This window comes from Hyla sarda, chromosome 2, assembly GCF_029499605.1.
Source record: "Hyla sarda isolate aHylSar1 chromosome 2, aHylSar1.hap1, whole genome shotgun sequence".
NCBI classification, from domain to species: Eukaryota; Metazoa; Chordata; class Amphibia; order Anura; family Hylidae; genus Hyla; species Hyla sarda.
This window is the reverse complement of record NC_079190.1, coordinates 389,448,771-389,467,895: the sequence shown is the minus strand read 5'-3', so window position 1 is coordinate 389,467,895 and position 19,125 is coordinate 389,448,771.

The window sequence follows — 19,125 nt, the reverse complement described above, 5'->3', positions numbered from 1 at the left end:
AACAGTTTGTTCTAAATGCTGAGCAGCGGAGTACCCCTTTAAGGGCTGCATTAAAGATCCAGAGATTATTCGTACAGACCGACCACACGGTTAATTGAACCTTGTAAAGGCTCAGTAAATATTCACCGGGATCAGCTCTCATTATCCGGAGACAGTCAGCCGGGGTAAGGCTTCCGACAGAATTATGGTGGAATTTCAGCGGAATTCTAATGGGGAGATTTATCAAAATCTGTCCAGAGGAAAAGTTGCTGGGTTGCCCATACCTGTATACGGTTTTTAACTGTATACAGGTTGAAATTTGTACACACGTTTTGATACAGTTTAGTCAGGTTTTGAGGAATCCATTTTTCATCAAAAAACTGATACGGGAACTGTATTGCAAAAATGTGGTGTGAATGCAGCCTGAGCTCAAAGTCATCTCGGTGTCAATTGTCAAGTCTGTTAAGTCAAGTCTTCTATATAGTCACTGTGGCCTGCACTAAAGTGTCTCTACATACTGCAAGTCCCAGCAAGCCTACGAGGTCCTCCTGTGTCACTGGTCACCTCCTTGGGATATTGGCTGTACTGCATAGACTGTATCACCTGTCTATCCTCAGTAAAGTTACCATTGTCCGTAACTTGACGTCAGTGTCTTCATTGCCCCTGTGCCTAGCCCAGGACCAGCGGTATTACCTTCGGGTGGTTAAGGCTAAACCACACCCTGGCATTATGACAAGAAGGGGCTAATAACATCTGCCCCCAGGATTACAACATCTGCCCTACATTGCACCCCGCTATACCACAGGTTGCTATGGGCAACTCAACAACTTTCCCTCTGGATGGGTTTTGATAAATCTCCCTCTGTGTTTTTAAAACGAAGAATTCAAAATCTCCATTAACTTCAATGGGGTCCTGCTACGAATTTCCCCAAAATTTAAGGCTGGTCTTTAGATTTTGCAGAATGTGGAATGCAGAATTTCCCAGCCTTTTTTCATCAATCTATAACATGGTTACTGTTACTGGCATTTTATTCTAGGGGGGTCTCTATTTTCATTATTTCTTTTTTTGTCACAGGGTGTGCCACTGTTGGACATCCAGCTGGACCAGCCAAAATTCAGCTACAATTTGTCCAACAAAGAATGGAAGACGTGGCACTCAAGCAAAGAACAGAAGATGCAGTACTCACTGATGCTTTTTCAAGCTTTATTCTGGTTAAAGCGACACAGCCGTGGGTATACAAGCAGGTGCCTTTGTTTTAGAAGGCACCTGCTTGTATACCCACTGCTGTGTTGTTTTATCCAGCATAAAGCCTGAAAAAGCATCAGTGAGTTCCTCATTTATGGCTTCAAGCTCTGAGTCCTTAGCGGGGAATGCCTAATATAGAGCAGTATTAATTGTAGCAGTGCCAGCTTCACTCTGACATGTCTCAGAGAGAAGTAGTAGGACGCTACACTCCATATCTTGCAGTGATCACAACGAACCAGGAAGTCAATTGCTTCTCCCCACTCATTGTACTGATCGGTGGGGGTCTCAGCACAAAAATGACAGAGAGACCAAATTATCGGTATTTGAATTTTAGGAAATGTGTTATCAGAGATCGACCATTTGTTGTAACTTTTTTTGTTACTTTTTAAAAAGATTTTAAAGGAAATCTTTCACCAGTGTCACCCGCACTAACCTGTCGGTACCAACAGATAGTGCAGGTGACACTGATGACAACAGTACTCACCTTGTCCCGTTCCGTGGCGGGGATCTTTGGTAATTTCCTCCTTTAGCTCCAGTCCCGGCAGCCGGGTTGTGGCATGGGCGGAGCTTACTGACATTACCGCTGCTGCGAGACCCTGCAGAGAGCAGCAGCGGCTTGGGGCATGGGCAGAGCTTAGTGACATCACCGCTGCTGCTCCCTGCTGGGTCCCGCTGTGAGAGAACAGCAGCGGTGACATCATTAAGCTCCGCCCATGCCCCAAAGCCAGGTACCCGGAGCGGAACTAATTGAGGAGATTACCGAAGATCCCCGCCACGGAACGGGACAAGGTAAGTACCGTTGTCATCAGTGTCACCTGCACAGTACTGACAGGTTAGTGCAGATGACACTGGTGACAGATTTCCTTTAAAGATTTTTTTAATATTTTAAATCATTTGTTCTTTTCAACTGATCACTTTTCAGCATTTTTTCTCATTATGATCATTATTAGTGTTGGGCGTGAATATTCGCATTTCAAATTTTTATTGCGAATATCACAAATTTGCGAATTCACGAATATTGCGAATATATTCGCTATATATTCGAAATTACGAATATTCACTTTTTCCCCGCATATGCGCATATTCGCATATTCCTTTTTTTCACTTGTGGGCCAATTAGAATGATGCAAATACACTTGTCAGAGGTTATCAACAACATCCCTAGCAACCAATAGTAAAGTTGCCCACCCCCTCACTGTTTTCTTCCTTGAATACGCGAATATAACGAATATGCAAAATTTGCAAATATAGGACGAATATTCGTCTATATATTCACGAAATATTGCGAATTCGAATATGGGCAATGCCGCTCATCACTAATGATCATAGACAGGACTGCAATGAAATTTCATGCCAATATATAGATAATGCAGGATCAATCATTCACAATAGGTGATGGTCACAGCTCACCCCCTCTTCCCTGCACATTGACCCCTGCACAAGTCACAGAGCATGCCTGGAATACCTTGCCAGAGAAGTCAAGAAGTCACCTCCAGATTGCAAGAACCTTGGGTCCATAGGGTCCATGTGGCTGCTGTAAAGCATATCGCTAAATGCTGTTAAAAGCAGCTCATGCAAGACGGCTGCTCTCATAATCCCGTAGATAAAATAGAATCAATCTACAATTAGAAAATCTAATCCAATAATAATGATAAATATATATATATATATATATATATATATATATATATATATATATATATATATATATATATACCGTATATACTCGAGTATAAGCCGAGTTTTTCAGCACGATTTTTCGTGCTGAAAACACCCCCCTCGGCTTATACTCGAGTGAACTCCCCCACCCGCAGTGGTCTTCAACCTGCGGACCTCCAGAGGTTTCAAAACTACAACTCCCAGCAAGCCCGGGCAGCCATCGGCTGTCCGGGCTTGCTGGGAGTTGTAGTTTTGAAACCTCCGGAGGTCCGCAGGTTGAAGACCACTGCGACCTTCAACATCATCCAGCCCCCTCTCACCCCCTTTAGTTCTGAGTACTCACCTCCGCTCGGCGCTGGTCCGGTCCTGCAGGACTGTCCGGTGAGGAGGTGGTCCGGTGGGATACTGGTTCCGGGCTGCTATCTTCACCGGGGAGGCCTCTTCTAAGCGCTTCGGGCCCGGCCCCAGAATAGTCACGTTGCCGTGACAACGACGCAGAGGTGCGTTCATTGCCAACGTACTTCTGCGTCATTGTCAAGGCAACGCCTCTATTCCGGGCCGGAAGCGCGGAGAAGAGGCGCCCGCGGTGAAGATAGCAGCCCGGAACCACTATCCCACCGGACCACCTCCTCACCGGACAGTCCTGCGGCACCGGACCAGCACCGAGCGGAGGTGAGTACTCAGAACTAAAGGGGGGTGAGAGGGGGCTGGATGATGTTGAAGGCCGCAGTGGTCTTCAACCTGCGGACCTCCGGAGGTTTCAAAACTACAACTCCCAGCAAGCCCGGACAGCCGATGGCTGCCCGGGCTTGCTGGGAGTTGTAGTTTTGAAACCTCTGGAGGTCCGCAGGTTGAAGACCACTGAGGGCGAATGATGAGAAGAGGATGATGAAGGGGGGGTGTGGGGATGATGAAGGGGGGTGGGGATGATGAAGGGGGGGGGTGTGGGATGATAAGGGGATGATGAAGGGGGGATGTGCGGGATGATAAGGGGATGATGAAGGGGGGATGTGCGGGATGATAAGGGGATGATGAAGGGGGGATGTGTGGGATGATAAGGGGATGATGAAGGGGGGATGTGTGGGATGATAAGGGGATGATGAAGGGGGGATGTGTGGGATGATGACAAGGGGATGATGAAGGGGGGATGTGTGGGATGATAAGGGGATGATGAAGGGGGGATGTGTGGGATGATAAGGGGATGATGAAGGGGGGATGTGTGGGATGATGACAAGGGGATGATGAAGGGGGATGTGTGGGATGATAAGGGGATGATGAAGGGGGGATGTGTGGGATGATGACAAGGGGATGATGATGAGGATGTTAATGACGGGTCTGGATGATGACAGGGGGGGATGAGGTATTTCCCACCCTAGGCTTATACTCGAGTCAATAACTTTTCCTGGGATTTTGGGTTGAAATTAGGGGTCTCGGCTTATACTCGGGTCGGCTTATACTCGAGTATATACGGTATATATATATATATATATATATATATATATATATATATATATATATATATATATATATATATATATAGTATGTGGTTTTATTAGTTAAAGTGGTGATACATTTCCTTTAAGCTCTTATTGTGGATACAGTCATATTCATTTGTCTTCTGTTATAATACAGTGGGGTTTATCTGTTGTGAGTTTTTGCTCTGCTGTGGCACTGACTGTTTTCTAGGATTAGATCATTTCAGATAACAGTGCCATCCAGCTGCCTCATAAAAAAGCTCAACATATTTTTTTTTTAATGCATCTTCTGTTTAGCAAAACCAGTGTGAAACTAGCATGCAGTTTTATCAAAAGATGAAGGTGGCTCGTACCGCAAAATTTTCTTTTTTATTCTTTTGTAAGCAGTTTCAATGTCATACGTGCAGCGTTCACAAGACTGGAAACAAAGCTTATTATTCCCAATATCAGCTAATAATTGAAAAGAGCAGTGGGAAGATTTTGTTGAGTCTGAAACAGTTGATGCTACAACTGTAGTTAGATGTGTGGCTAACAGCCCATAATGCCATGCTAAAATATGTTGAAAAATGTAAGGCACAATAGGGGATCAGCTGCACTCAACTGAGCACGAATAATGTAATTTCCAGCAGAGTAAAACATATTTTTTATCTACTTAGTACATAGGTCAGAGCATATTCAAGACTATAGTTGACGCTTAGTTTTTGGCCTGTAACTTGGTAAATACATAATACTTTTATTAGAGTCAAGCAGATGCTGTCAAGAAGCATATGGTCAAGGATTAATTTCATCAAAATGTTCAACTTCAGTGAATCTTGCCATGTTTATTAGTGAGCTGCACAAACAAACAAAAAAGAAAACAGCCAGCACAACTACCTAATACACGGGTGCACGCTGCTGTGGCAAATACATAGTATATAAAAAAACGAAGGTTATAGCAGCACACTTGGTCAAAAATGGAGGCTCTTAGAGCACTTTTTGATCAAAACGTGTCCCCCCATATACCACACGGAGGTGGCCTCATGTCGTATGGGACCCTAACACACATTCTGAGCCTAACACTCATAACACTCACCTCTGCTGGGCATATAGCCTCTGACTGGGTGACATGCTGGATCCATTATCAATTTAAAATTCCTACTGTGAAAAAGGGGAGGGGTGCACGGCTACAGAGGGTGCCATTCCCCCTAGGTTGCACAAACAAACAAAAAAGAAAAATAGGCAGCACAACTACCTAATACACGGGTGCACGCTGCTGTGGCAAATACATAGTATACAAAAAAAAAAGAATGAGTCTTAGGCTCAGAATGTGGGTTAGGGTCCTATCCGAAATGAGGCCACCTCCGCGTGGTGGATGGGGGGGGGACACGTTTTGATCAAAAAGTGTGCTAAGAGCTTCCCTTTTTTGACCAAGTGTGCTGCTGCAACCTTCTGTTTTTTGTATACTATGTATTTGCCACAGCAGCGTGCACCCGTGTATTAGGTAGTTGTGCTGGCTATTTTTTTTTTTTTGTGCAACTTAGGGGGAATGGCACCCTCTGTAGTCGAGCACCCCTCCCCTTTTTCACAGGAGGTATTTTAATTTAAATTGATAATGGATCCAGCATATGACCCAGTCAGAGGCTATATGCCCAGCAGAGGTGAGTGTTATGAGTGTTAGGCTCAGAATGAGTGTTAGCGTCCCATCTGAAATTAGGCCACCTCCACGTGGTAGATGGGGGGACACGTTTTGATCAAAAAGTGCGTTAAGAGCATCCATTTTATGTCCAAGTGTGCTGCTATAACCTTCTTTTTTTTGTATATTATTAGTGAGCTGCATGAATAACTTCTGAAGCCCATTTTACAAGTGAGAGTGATCCTGTGGGATAAAAAAAAAAAAAAAAATTGTTGACACTGACACATTTTAATTTAAAGGAGTACTCCGGTGCTTAGCCATCTTATCCCCTATCCAAAGCATAGGAGATAAGATGCCTGATCGTGGGAGTTCCGCCGCTGGGGACCCCCATGATCTTGCACGCGGCACCACGTTTGTAATCAGTCCCCAGAGCATGTTCGCTCCGGGTCCGATTACCGGCGACCACAGGGCCGACGGCGTGTGACGTCATGCCTCCGCCCCCGTGTGACGTCACGCTCCGCCCCTCAATGCAAGCCTACGGGAGGGGGCATGATATCTGTCACGCCCCCTCCCATAGACTTGCATTGAGGGGTGGAGCGTGAGGTCACATGGGGGTGGAGGCGTGACATCACACGCTGCCGAACCCCGTGATCGACAGTAATCACACCTGGAGCGAACATGCTCCGGGGACTGATTACAAACGGGGTGCCGCGTGCAAGATCACAGCTGTCCCCAGTGGCGGGACTCCCGCGATCAGGCATCTTATCCCCTATCCTTTGGATAGGGGATAAGATGTCTAAGCACCAGAGTACCCCTTTAAAGGGGTTGGCCTATTCTCAGATGTTTAAGAGGTAGGCATATTATTCATAATAATGTGTAACTTATATCTTATACAGTGAAATCTCCCAATAGCGGAAACTGAAAGAGGTACTCCAGGGAAGGATACATATAAAAAAAGCTCCAAAGACACCACACTATCCTGACATGTTGCTTGTAAGTGATCCTGCCTGATATGCATGGCTCCTGTGGCCCCTGTGGTCTTCTCTGGCTGCTTGATATTCTTTGCTCTCCTTCCCTCCCCTTGCCTCATAGATATTACATTTCCCAAGTATCATTGCAGCTCTTCTCTGCTGTCCAGCTCACTCTCTGAGAGAGATTCAGTGTCTGATTGGATAAGGCTGCACACACCTCCGAGCTCTTGACTCATTCTCCCTTTAGAGCTATCAGTGCAGGATAGAAAGCACTAGGTCTATCAGGAAGGTGGGGGCTGTTTCCAGTGAGGGGTTTGGACAGACACACAGAGGATGACAGTATGACGTATTTTCCTCACTTCCTGCATGTAAGTGACAACTGAAAGAGGGGAAACTGCTCTATAAAGCTAATGAATTAGGTTGATGAGAGGGAAAGGATGGGCTATGGGTTTAGTTCCCCGGAGTACATATTTAAGGGGGGAAAAGAGTGTCCGCTGTTGGGAGGTGTCCACTATTGGAAAAAAAAGGCTCAAAGATCTTTCTAAATGACCAAATACTGTACTCACTCCAGAGTGTCATTATCTATGAAACACGTTTAAAAGCAATACTATAAATAAATAATTTTGCACTGTAATAAGGCTTAAAAAAAACCTCAACAATATAATCAATTATTTAAGGAAAGTAATGACTTATGTTTGCACATGTTTGCGAATACTACTACTGCAAGCGAAACACAGTGTTTGCATGCACGATGAGCTTTCAGCCTCTCTTCCCCCACATCTTCCCTCTTTCCTACTGTGCCATGCTTACTGCATCCCCTCCTCTCCTCTCTCTAACGCGGCGGCCGAATGCCCAACCCTCCTTTAGCAGGCTAGCCCATTTCCATGTGCAGGTGAGTTCATTTTTGTGTATTAGGGCACAAGGTAGAACCTGGTAGGGCTGGTAGATAAGCCTGGTTGTCCGCGCTTATCTACCTGGTTGGCTAAGTTAACAAGTCTACACGGGTGTGTCCACATCTACTATTAGGAGTGTACGCTATTTGGAGGGTGCAAATATTTTAACTCTTATGGAACTATGCTAGGGAATAAAAAATCTATCCATTATTGGGAAGTGTCTTCTAAAGGAGATCTTACTGTATGCAGCTTAGAAATCAACAGAATGTAAACCAGTCACTGTCCTTTAACCCCTTAAGGACTGAGCCCATTTTGGCCTTAAGAACTCAGACAATTTAATTTTTACGTTTTCATTTTTTCCTCCTCGCCTTCCAAAAATCATAACTCTTATATTTTCATCCACAGACTAGTATGAGGGCTTGTTTTTTGCGCGACCAGTTGTCCTTTGTAATGACATAACTCATTATATTATAAAATGTATGGCGCAACCAAAAAACACTATTTTTGTCGGGAAATTAAAAAAAAACCGCAATTTGACGTGTGTTCTTTATTCTGAGGGTCAATACGATTAAAATGATACCCATTATTACATACTTTTATATTATTGTTGGTCTTTAAAAAAATCACAAACTTTTTAACCAAATTAGTACGTTTATAATCCCTTTATTTTGATGACCTCTAACTTTTTTATTTTTCCGTATAAGCGGCGGTATGAGGGCTCATTTTTTGCGCCATGATCTGTACTTTTTTTGATACCACATTTGCATATAAAAAACTTTTAATACATTTTTTATAATTTTTTTTTAATAAAATGTATTTAAAAAGTAGCAATTTTGGACTTTTTTTTTTTACGTTCACGCCGTTCACCGTACGGGATCATTAACATTTTATTTTAATAGTTCAGACATTTACGCACGTGGCGATACCAAATATGTCTATAAAATTTATTTTTTACGCTTTTTGGGGGTAAAATAGGAAAAAATGGACGTTTTACTTTTTTATTGGGGGAGGGGATTTTTCACTTTTTTTTTACTTTTACTTTTACATTTTTTAACATTTTTTTTTACACTTGAATAGTCCCCATAGGGGACTATTCATAGCAATACCATGATTGCTAATACTGATCTGTTCTATGTATAGGACATAGAACAGATCAGTGTTATCGGCTATCTTCTGTTCTGGTCTGCTCGATCTCAGAGCAGAAGACGCCGGGAGCCGGAAGGAGGAAGGTGAGGGGACCTCCGTGCGGCGTTCTGAATGATCGGATCCCCGAAGCAGCGCTGCGGGCGATCCGATCGTTCATTTAAATCGCGCACTGCCGCAGATGCCGGGATCTGTATTGATCCCGGCACCTGAGGGGTTAATGGCGGACGCCCGCGAGATCGCGGGCGTCCGCCATTGCCGGCGGGTCCCTGGCTGCGATCAGCAGCCGGGATCAGCCGCGCATGACACGGGCATCGCTCCGATGCCCGCGGTTATGCACAGGACGTAAATGTACGTCCTGGTGCGTTAAGTACCACCGCACCAGGACGTACATTTACGTCCTGCGTCCTTAAGGGGTTAAAATAATGGTTTTACAGCAGCTTAGCTGAATGTTAGAAATCTTGAGGTGTACATGAAAGTGTCTTCTTTAATTCCTTAAGGACTTAGGGCCTACCTGTACGCCCTGAGTCCGTTCCTGTTCTATAACGAGGGGCCGGAACCTGTGGCTAATAACACGAGGCACTGATCGGGGTGCTGTGGCTATTAACCCTTTAGAAGCAGCGTTCAAAGTTGATTGCCGCGTCTAAAGTGAAAGTAAAACGCTGCCGGTTAGTTCGGGGCTGTTTGGGACCGCCGCAATGAAATCTCAGCATCCCTAACAGCTGTAGGACAGCAGGAGGGTCCCCTACCTTGCTCCTCACTGTCCGATCACCGAATGACTGCTCAGTGCCTGAGATCCAGGCATGAGCAGTCAAGTGGCAGAATCATTGATCAATGGTTTCCTATGAGAAACCATTGAACAATGTAAAAGATCAGTGTGTGCATTGTTATAGCCCCCTATTGGAGCTATAACATTGCAAAAAAAAAAAAAAGTGAAAAAGAAAGTGAATAAAGCTCATTTAACCCCTTCCCTAAGAAAAGTTTGAATCATCAAAAAACTGTTTAAATAAAAATAAACATACCATATTTATCGGCGTATAACACGCACTTTTTAGGCTAAAATTTTTAGCCTAAAGTCTATGTGCGTGTTATACGCCGATACACCCCCAGGAAAGGCAGGGGGAGAGAGGCCGTCGCTGCCCGCTTCTCTCCCCCTGCCTTTCCTGGGGTCTAGAGCCCTGCTGCCGGCCCTTCTCACCCCCTGGCTATCGGCGCCGCTGCCCATTCTGTCCCCCTGACTATCGGTGCCGGCGCCCCATTGCCGGCGCCGATAGCCAGGGGGAGAGAAGCGGCGCCGACAGCCAGGGGGAGAGAAGGGGCAGCGGCACCCATTGCCGGCGCCGCTGCCCCGTTGCCTCCCCCCATCCCCAGTGGCATAATTACCTGTTGCCGGGGTTGGGTCCGCGCTGCTGCAGGCCTCCGGCATGCGTCCCCTGCGTCGTTGCTATGCGCTGCACGGCGCGGCGCATGACGTCAGTGCGCCGTGCATAGCAACGACGCAGGGGACGCACGCCGGAGGCCTGCAGCAGCGCGTACCCGACCCCGGCAACAGGTAATTATGCCACCGGGAATGGGGGGAGGCAACGGGGGCAGCGGCGCCGCCAATGGGTGCCGCTGCCCCTTCTCTCCCCCTGGCTGTACCGATAGTCAGGGAGACAGAACGGGCAGCGGCGCCGATAGCCAGGGGGTGAGAAGGGCCGGCAGCAGGGCTCTAGACCCCAGGAAAGGCAGGGGGAGAGAAGCGGGCAGCGACGGCCTCTCTCCCCCTGCCTTTCCTGGGGGTGTATCGGGGTATACACGCGCACACACGCACCCTCATTTTACCATGGATATTTGGGTAAAAAACTTTTTTACCCAAATATCCTTGGTAAAATGAGGGTGCGTGTTATAGGCCGGTGCGTGGTATACCCCGATAAATACGGTATGTGGTATCGCCGCGTGCAGAAATGTCCAAATTTTTAAAATATATCATTAATTAAACTGCACGGTCAATGGCGTACTCGCAATAAAATTCCAAAGTCCAAAATAGCGTATTTTTGGTCACTTTTTATTTAATGAAAAAATGAATAAAAAGTGATCAAAAAGTCAGATCAAAACAAAAGTGGTACCACTAAAAACTTCATATCACGGTGCAAAAAATTAGCCCTCATACCGCCCCGTACGCGGAAAAAAAAAAAAGTTATAGGGGTCAGAAGATGACAATTTTAAACGTATAAATTTTCCTGCATGTAGTTATGATTTTTTCCAGAAGTACGACAAAATCAAACCTATATGAGTAGGATATCAATTTAATCATATGGACCTACAGTATAAAGATAAGGTGTCATTTTTCCGAAAAATGCACTGCGTAGAAACGGAAGCCCCCAAAAATTACAAAATGGCGTTTTTTCTTCAATTTTGTTGCACAATGATTTGTTTTTCTGTTTCACCGTAGATTTTTAGGTAAAACGACTGACGTCATTACAAAGTAGAATTGGTGGCGCAAAAAATAAGCCATCAAATGGATTTTTAGGTGCAAAATGAAAGGGTTATGATTTTTAAAACGTAAGGAGGGAAAAACGAAAGTGAAAAATGGAAAAACGCTCAGTCTTTCAGTAGTTAAATACTACATGTGTGCAGGGATTTACAGTTTTCTAGCTCACAAGTTTCCAAGTCCAAATTACTGAAACCAAATTACTGAAATTACTAAGGTGCAATATAGGAATAAGCTGAATACTCATTTATCTGTGACACGACCCACAGAAAGACACAGAACCTAACTTGGCAGACAGGCTGGCATTGATACAACTGTAGGCCCGAGATAAATTAGTGAAGCAGAGAAAGGCCCTTGCTCAACTCTAGCCTTTCTGGAAAAGTTACAACTTTTGGAGGCTAAGACAATTTTTATTGTATCATTACAGCGGACCTGAAACTTCAATCAGGAACAGACTGGAGCTAACAAATGTGTGACTCTGCTAAAGGCCAAGCCAGAACTACTTAGAACAGATTAAGGTCCATTTCTTCACCCAGGAGAGGAGGGTTGGACTTGGGACTGGCTCCTGCAATAACTTTATAGAAGCTGACATGTGAACAAATCATCATTCAGCTCTACAATGAAATTAAAGAGGTATTCCAGGCAAAAACTTTTTTATATATATCAACTGGATCCGGAAAGTTAAACAGATTTGTAAATTACTTCTATTAAAAAATCTTAATCCTTCCAATAGTTATTAGCTTCTGAAGTTTTCTGTCTAACTGCTCAACTATGATGTCACGTCCCGGGAGCTGTGCATGATGGGAGAATATCCCCATAGGAACTGCACAGCTCCCGGGACGTGAGTCATCATTGAGCAGTTAGACAGAAAACAACAACTCAACTTCAGAAGCTAATAACTATTGGAAGGATTTATATTTTTTAATAGAAGTAATTTACAAATCTGTTTAACTTTTCGGCGCCAGTTGATATATAAAAAAATATTTTGGCCTGGAATACCCCTTTAAAGGCACATGAGCAACATTAACCCTCTGTACTCAGTATATGCACAAAATGGCAGTGAAAAACAAAAAATACCTAAAATTGTCTAAACTGATTGTAAATGTGGCTTTATTCATGTAAGATAGTTTATTTTGTGCAAATTGCTAAATAATTCAGTCACATTTGCAATGGTACATATGGGACAATGTTAAACATTTATAGTTTTCATGTAAGGTTTTAAAGCTTTGCTGTCATTTAAATGAACTTTTTATATGTTGCACAGACACGACAAAAGATACCTAGTTATACAATCCAAAGTACAAGAATTCCAAAGGCACTCACTGGATACTGTGTGATTTCTTCTTTATTATATTCAAAACATACAAGCAGGATGAGGCGGCAGCAAGCCGCTATGAGTGTAAGACGCCAGTGCGCATAGGTGCCCAATCTAGCGGCTTTGTGAAGCCTCAGCCTGCTTGTATGTTTTGAACATAATAAAGAAGAAGTCACACAGTATCTGGTGAGTGCCTTTGGAATTCCTGTACTTTGGTTTGTATTCATATGCTGCTCTTTCTACAAGTGAGCACCACTGCTTACCCACCGCATGCATAACTGTTCACTGCAACGAGCCTCTCACACGTATAGACTGTCATATTGGGGTAAACACTTTTCCATTGATTAGATATCTAGTTATAGCTGGTTAAAGCGGGTGGCTTTATAGTCTATGGAGCCCCTCTGCTGTAATCAGTTGGATGGCGATCTGGAGAGTGAAGTCCACTGCCATGTGCTTCACCCAGCTATAATTAGAGAAGGTAATTGTTACAGCTTGCGCTCCGGCCGCAAGCGCGTTGTCCCTGCTCCCAGCGGGGCCGGGATTTGCATCCCGGCCCGTCACTTACCTGCTTCCTCTGACTCCTCTGCTAGTGTGTTTCAGCTTTAGAATTTAAAGGGCCAGTGCGCCCATAATTATCAATCACACCTGACACTCCTGCACCTCCCCCACTTCTCTCCCAGATCTTCAGTGCCATTTGCCTGAGAGAAAGCGTTCCTATTGCCTGTTTGCCATTCCCGTGTATCCAGACCTTCCTGCTACGTTTTTTGGCTACGAAACTTTGCCGCCTGCCTTGACCTTCTGTTACGTTTGATTACGCTACAGCCTCATCCTTCGGTACCTCGCCTTGCCCAGTTACCTGTGTGGTTGAGCCGTGTCGGGGGTAGCAACCTGTGTGTCACCTGCCGCAGCAAGTCCATCCTGCCTTGCGGCGGGCTCTGGTGAAGACCAGCTGCACCTTAGACTCCGCTCCCCAATACGGTCCGAGTCATCTGCCATACAGATGGAGGATCCACTTCCAGCTTCGTGACAGCCTACATTCCGGTACGTGATAGTAATTTTATTGACAGCAACACTTTTGTGACATGTTTAAGTCTTCACAAGCTTTAAGGTGTGTAGATAATATCTTATGAGCAAAAACTTTGTTTCATAAGGCTGTGTTTTAACTCTTTAATTGTATTTTTTATATGTTTCTTGACTTTGGTTACTGAATGCACTTTTTTGATTGCCTATAATGAGTTTTTTAATGCATCAGTCAGATTAGGCAGCCGAGGAGTGAAGACTTCACCTGGCTGTAAGAGGTATTACAATATTGAGGCTAAATTTGATGTGCATTCAAACAGCCCGAATCCTGACATGCAATGCTTAGGGGTCTCCTCCTTACTCATGTGTACTGAAGCAGGTACGAGATCTCATTAAATATCTAATACACACCTGGTATACTCTGAATTAGCAGACTTTAGTGAGCATATAACAGCCAATGTACTAAGATATTACAGATACAATTTAAAAATGTCCTACCTGATTCATTTCCCAAGGTTCTAGTGAATCTAAATCTGTGATATAAAAGACCTCACGTTGTAGCTGTCATAGTCTTGTTCTCATTCACATTAGGCAGCACCTCCTCAATCACCTGCCACCTAAAATAGTTAACTAAGTGGTTATTTTCAAGAAAGTTGCAACTAAGGTTTCTCTTTGGGGCGATATGGGAACCCATCGAAGTTCCAAGAATCTTTTTTTTCTCTTTTTCTGATTGAGTGTTACCGTCTGATTTTTAAAAATTATTTTTCATATAAAATCGTGCCTTTGTTTTCTAACGTGGAACTTGTTACAGATTTATTTGATAGCATCCACCATCAGTTGAATCAGAAGAAGATACAAAATTCCAGTTTTATTTTACTTAGCGACACGTGTAAGTTTAAGTGAATCCGGCGTGGTAGATCACACCCCTTTCCACTAAGCCCCTCCCACTTGAGCTAGGTGTTAAAAAGTAGCACATTTGTTTATTTGTGCGGCTTTTCTACAAAAGTGGAAGCTTCATAAATTTCTCCAAATACACATTACTTGTTACAAAATCACAAACTCCTTTTAATAATAAGGATTTAGTTAGAAGGCAAAAAATAGTTACAAAAATGAAGAGTGTTGAGTGAATGTATAGGATGAAATGCCATTCAGTGTCACAATGTGTTTGTTCTATAGTATAGTCCACTTCCTGTATATAAAGTGGAAATGATGCACTTACTAAACAAAAAGCGCTTTTACATGTTTTGTCCTTTATTATCTAATAATAGATAGCTGTAGAAATGCTCTCCATTCATTTGCTTTAATGTCTGAGCAAAGAAATGCTGCTCTCTTAATCACTAGAAGAACTAAATACTTGATTTCCTGTCTTCACATGATTGTAAATGAAATAAAATAACATCCGCTGACATTGCTCACATTGAGATATTGTGAGAATGCATACAATATGTGTAGATGTAGTTATAATAAATAAAGTGCTTCAGTTTCAGGATGAATCAGTCTATCAAATTGCCCAAATAATGGCTCTAGCACAGTTTCAGACTTGTATATAAAATTATTAAAGGGAAACTGACAAGCTGTTCACCCACACTAAATCCAATATACTGTGGTATAGAGCGGGTGAACAGCATTAAAAAACAACTGTCAGTAAACCCCCCCCCCCCCCCGGTACTGGCTCGTAGTGCGGGGGACACTGATCAATTTGCTGTCTACTATGCCCAGATCCGCTCCGCCGTTCGCCCATTATCTTTTCTGTGGCTATGCAAATGAGCTGCTAACTGGCACGGATGGGGTTACAAGGCTCATTCTGGCACTCTGATGTCAGCGCCGCCCGACTTATGAATATTCATCCCCTCCCTCCAACTGTTTCTCCCCTCCCCGCTCTGTACTGGACTCCACTGAGGAGGGAGGGGATGACTATTCATAAGCCGGGCGGCACTGCGGACGAGTGGCGCTGAAGTTGGAGTGCCAGAAGGAGCCTTGTAACCCCGCCGTGCCAGTTAGCAGCTCATTTGCGTATCCAGAAGAATGAAGATAACAGGCGAACGGCGGGAAGGATCCGGGCAGGTAGCATATTGATCAGCGACCCCCGCACTACCAGCCAGTACCTCTGGTTAGTGCGGGCGGAGTTTACTGACAGTTTTCCTGTAAAATGAGCGCAGTGTCATGTAAGGAGCCTGGGCAGCAGGGAGAAGGCCCAGGCTCCTTACATGACACTGCGTTCAACCTATCACCGGCCGAGGCGGGACATTGCTGCGGCAGGCGATACGCTGACTGTAGTGTGATGATCCGCTCTCTTCTGACACCTGATGCCCGTATCAGGAACAGCACAGAGCAGGAGAAAATCCCCATTGCAAACCAATGCTGCTCTGGACAGTTCCTGACACGGACAGAGGTGTCGGCAGAGAGCACTGTGGACAAGACAAAAAAGAAATTCAAAAAGAAAAGAATTTCCTTTGTAGCATACAGCTGCTAAAAAGTACTGGACTGGTAAAGGTTTTTTAATAGAAGTAATTTACAAATCTGTTTAACTTTCTGGCACCAGTTGATTTAAAAAATAATAATAATGTTTTCCACCAGAGTACCCCTTTAAGTCTACAAACATTTGTGCTAATCTCTTTAAAATATTCTGCATCATTATTATGCAAATAATTAGAAATATCTAAAATCTTAAATATTTGATTATGTTTTTATGATATATTAATAAAGTCAATTGGGGACATTTATCATTGTTTGCTTTGTTAAGCGAGTTCTGTAGGCATTTTTTTCTTGCTTTGGTTTTGCTTATGTATGATATATTTATTATACTATCACAGGGGGGTGATAAATTTGGCTTACATAAGCAAAAAACATAAGCAATTTTTTATAGCAAACATAAGCAAAAAACTTTAAATAACTTCAGAACACCACTGGGAAACACCACCTCCTCTCCTCTGTGTTTATTAAAAGTTGTTACTGCTTTTTCCCCCCTAAAAGTATTTTTTGTGTGTTTTTTCCCTTCTCATTTCAGATCCGTGTATGCAGAGGACTTCTTTGCCTCCAGTGCACGATGACCATTGTTTTATTTTATTTTATTTTTTTTATTAATAAAATGCTTAAAGGGGTTATGCACCATAAGGGGGTTTTAGTATGTACCTTGCAGGCAGTAATGGACATGCTTAGGAAGGATCTGCGCTTGTCTTGGTGCTAAATGAGTCATGAGATCACCATAACACTGTGGCTAGCTTTTTGTGAACTTGTATTTCCTGTTTGACTTTTCTTTTTTTGACTACAAATCCCACAATTCTATGTTCCTCCTTCCCACACATCAGCCACCCACCCATTGAAACATAAATGAGCTGCAGACCTGTGGTTTTCAATCAGGGTGCCTCCAGCTGTTGCATTAGCTGCAGATTGATCCCTCTACCCATTGAAGCAGACAGGCTCTCTCTCATCAGCTGAATAGTGAGTCAGGTCTCGGACACATTGCAAGCTGGGAAAAATCAGAGACAACAGTAATTTTGTATGCTGATAAACATAAATAGTGAGGGGAAAATCACAGAAGAATTGTGAGAAAACCGTCACACACAGGTACAGACACTATATTATGAACTACACTAACTTTACAGCCCCTGTAGCATAGTCAAATAAAATAAATTCCTGGAATACCCCTTTAAAGAGGGCTTGTAGGGGGAATTTTTTTGGAATAATTTTATTTAAACATGTTGTTTTTTAATTTAATTAACTTTCTTAGAAGTGGAAGCAGTCTTATAGACAGAATTCATTACTAAGCCAGGGCTTAGTGTTAGCCTCAAAAACAGCTAGCACTAACCCCCAATTATTACCCCGGTACCCACCGCCACATGGGTGCCGGAAAGAGCCGATACCAATAGGCCTGAAGCGCAGTGGCGGATCCAGGGGGGGGGGGGGGGCAACGGGGCAATTGCCCCCCCCCCCCCCGAGATTGCTGTCCCCTACCCCCTAGAATGGTGGAGCCAAAGCTGTAAGCTTCCGCTCCACCATTCACTAACCTAGGCAGTCTCACACGCTGTGAGTACACAGCGTGTGAGCTGCGGGGACGCGATCCTCTGCAGGCCGGCGCGATGATGTGACGCCCGGAAATCCCGTCCCCGCGGCCAGCATACAGTAAGTAAGAAGAGTATGCTCAGGGCCCAGGGGATTTGGGATTTGGAATATGTGCCACTGTTAAGGGCACTGTATCGGAGGGGGAGGGGGATTTAAAAACTTAGGGGGGGGGAGAGAAAGGGGAATTTTTAATGTGAGGTGCTGGAGGGCAAAGCACTGGGGGCACTATATGTTAAGAGCACATGACAGGGGGGGCCCCCTGTGCTGTGCCCCTCACATATAATGCCCCCTGTGCTGTGCCCACACAAATAAATTATATGTGTGGGGGGCACAGCACAGGGGGCATTATATGTGTCGGGCACAGCACAGGGGGTATTATATGTGTGGGGCACAGCACAGGGGGCATTATATGATATATTGCCCCCTGTGCTGTGCCCCACACACATAATACCCCCTGTGCTGTGCCCCACACATATAATGCCCCCTGTGCTGTGCCCCCCACACATATAATTTATATGTGTGGGCACAGCACAGGGGGCATTATATGTGAGGGGCACAGCACAGGGGGCATTATATGTGTGGGGCACAGCACAGGGGGCATTATGTGTGGGGCACAGCACAGGGGGCATTATATCATATAATGCCCCCTGTGCTGTGCCCCACACATAATGCCCCCTGTGCTGTGCCCCACACATAATGCCCCCTGTGCTGTGCCCCACACATATAATGCCCCCTGTGCTGTGCCCCACACATATAATGGCCCCTGTGCTGTTCCCCTCACATATAATGCCCCTTGTTCTGTGCCCCACACATATAATGCCCCTTGTTCTGTGCCCATCACATATAATGCCCCCTGTGCTGTGCCCCACACATATAATGCCCCCTGTGCCCCTCACAAATAATGCCCCCATCATGTGCCCCTCATATATAATGCCCCCATCCTGTGCCCCTCATATATAATGCGCCATCATGCGCCCCTCACATATAATGCCCCCTGTCCTGTGCCCCTCACATATAATGCTTCTGTCATGTGCCCCAAACATATAATGCCCCCTGTGCCCCTCACATATAATGCCCCCTGACTGGACAGGGCAGGGGGCATTATATGTGAGGGGCGCATGATGAGGGCATTATATGTGAGGGGCAAAGAACGGGGGCATTATATGTGAAGGGCACAGCACGGGGCATTATATGGGAGGGGTGCATGATGGGGGCATTATATGTGAGGGGCAAAGAACAGGGGCATTATATGTGAAGGGCATATGACAGGAGCATTAT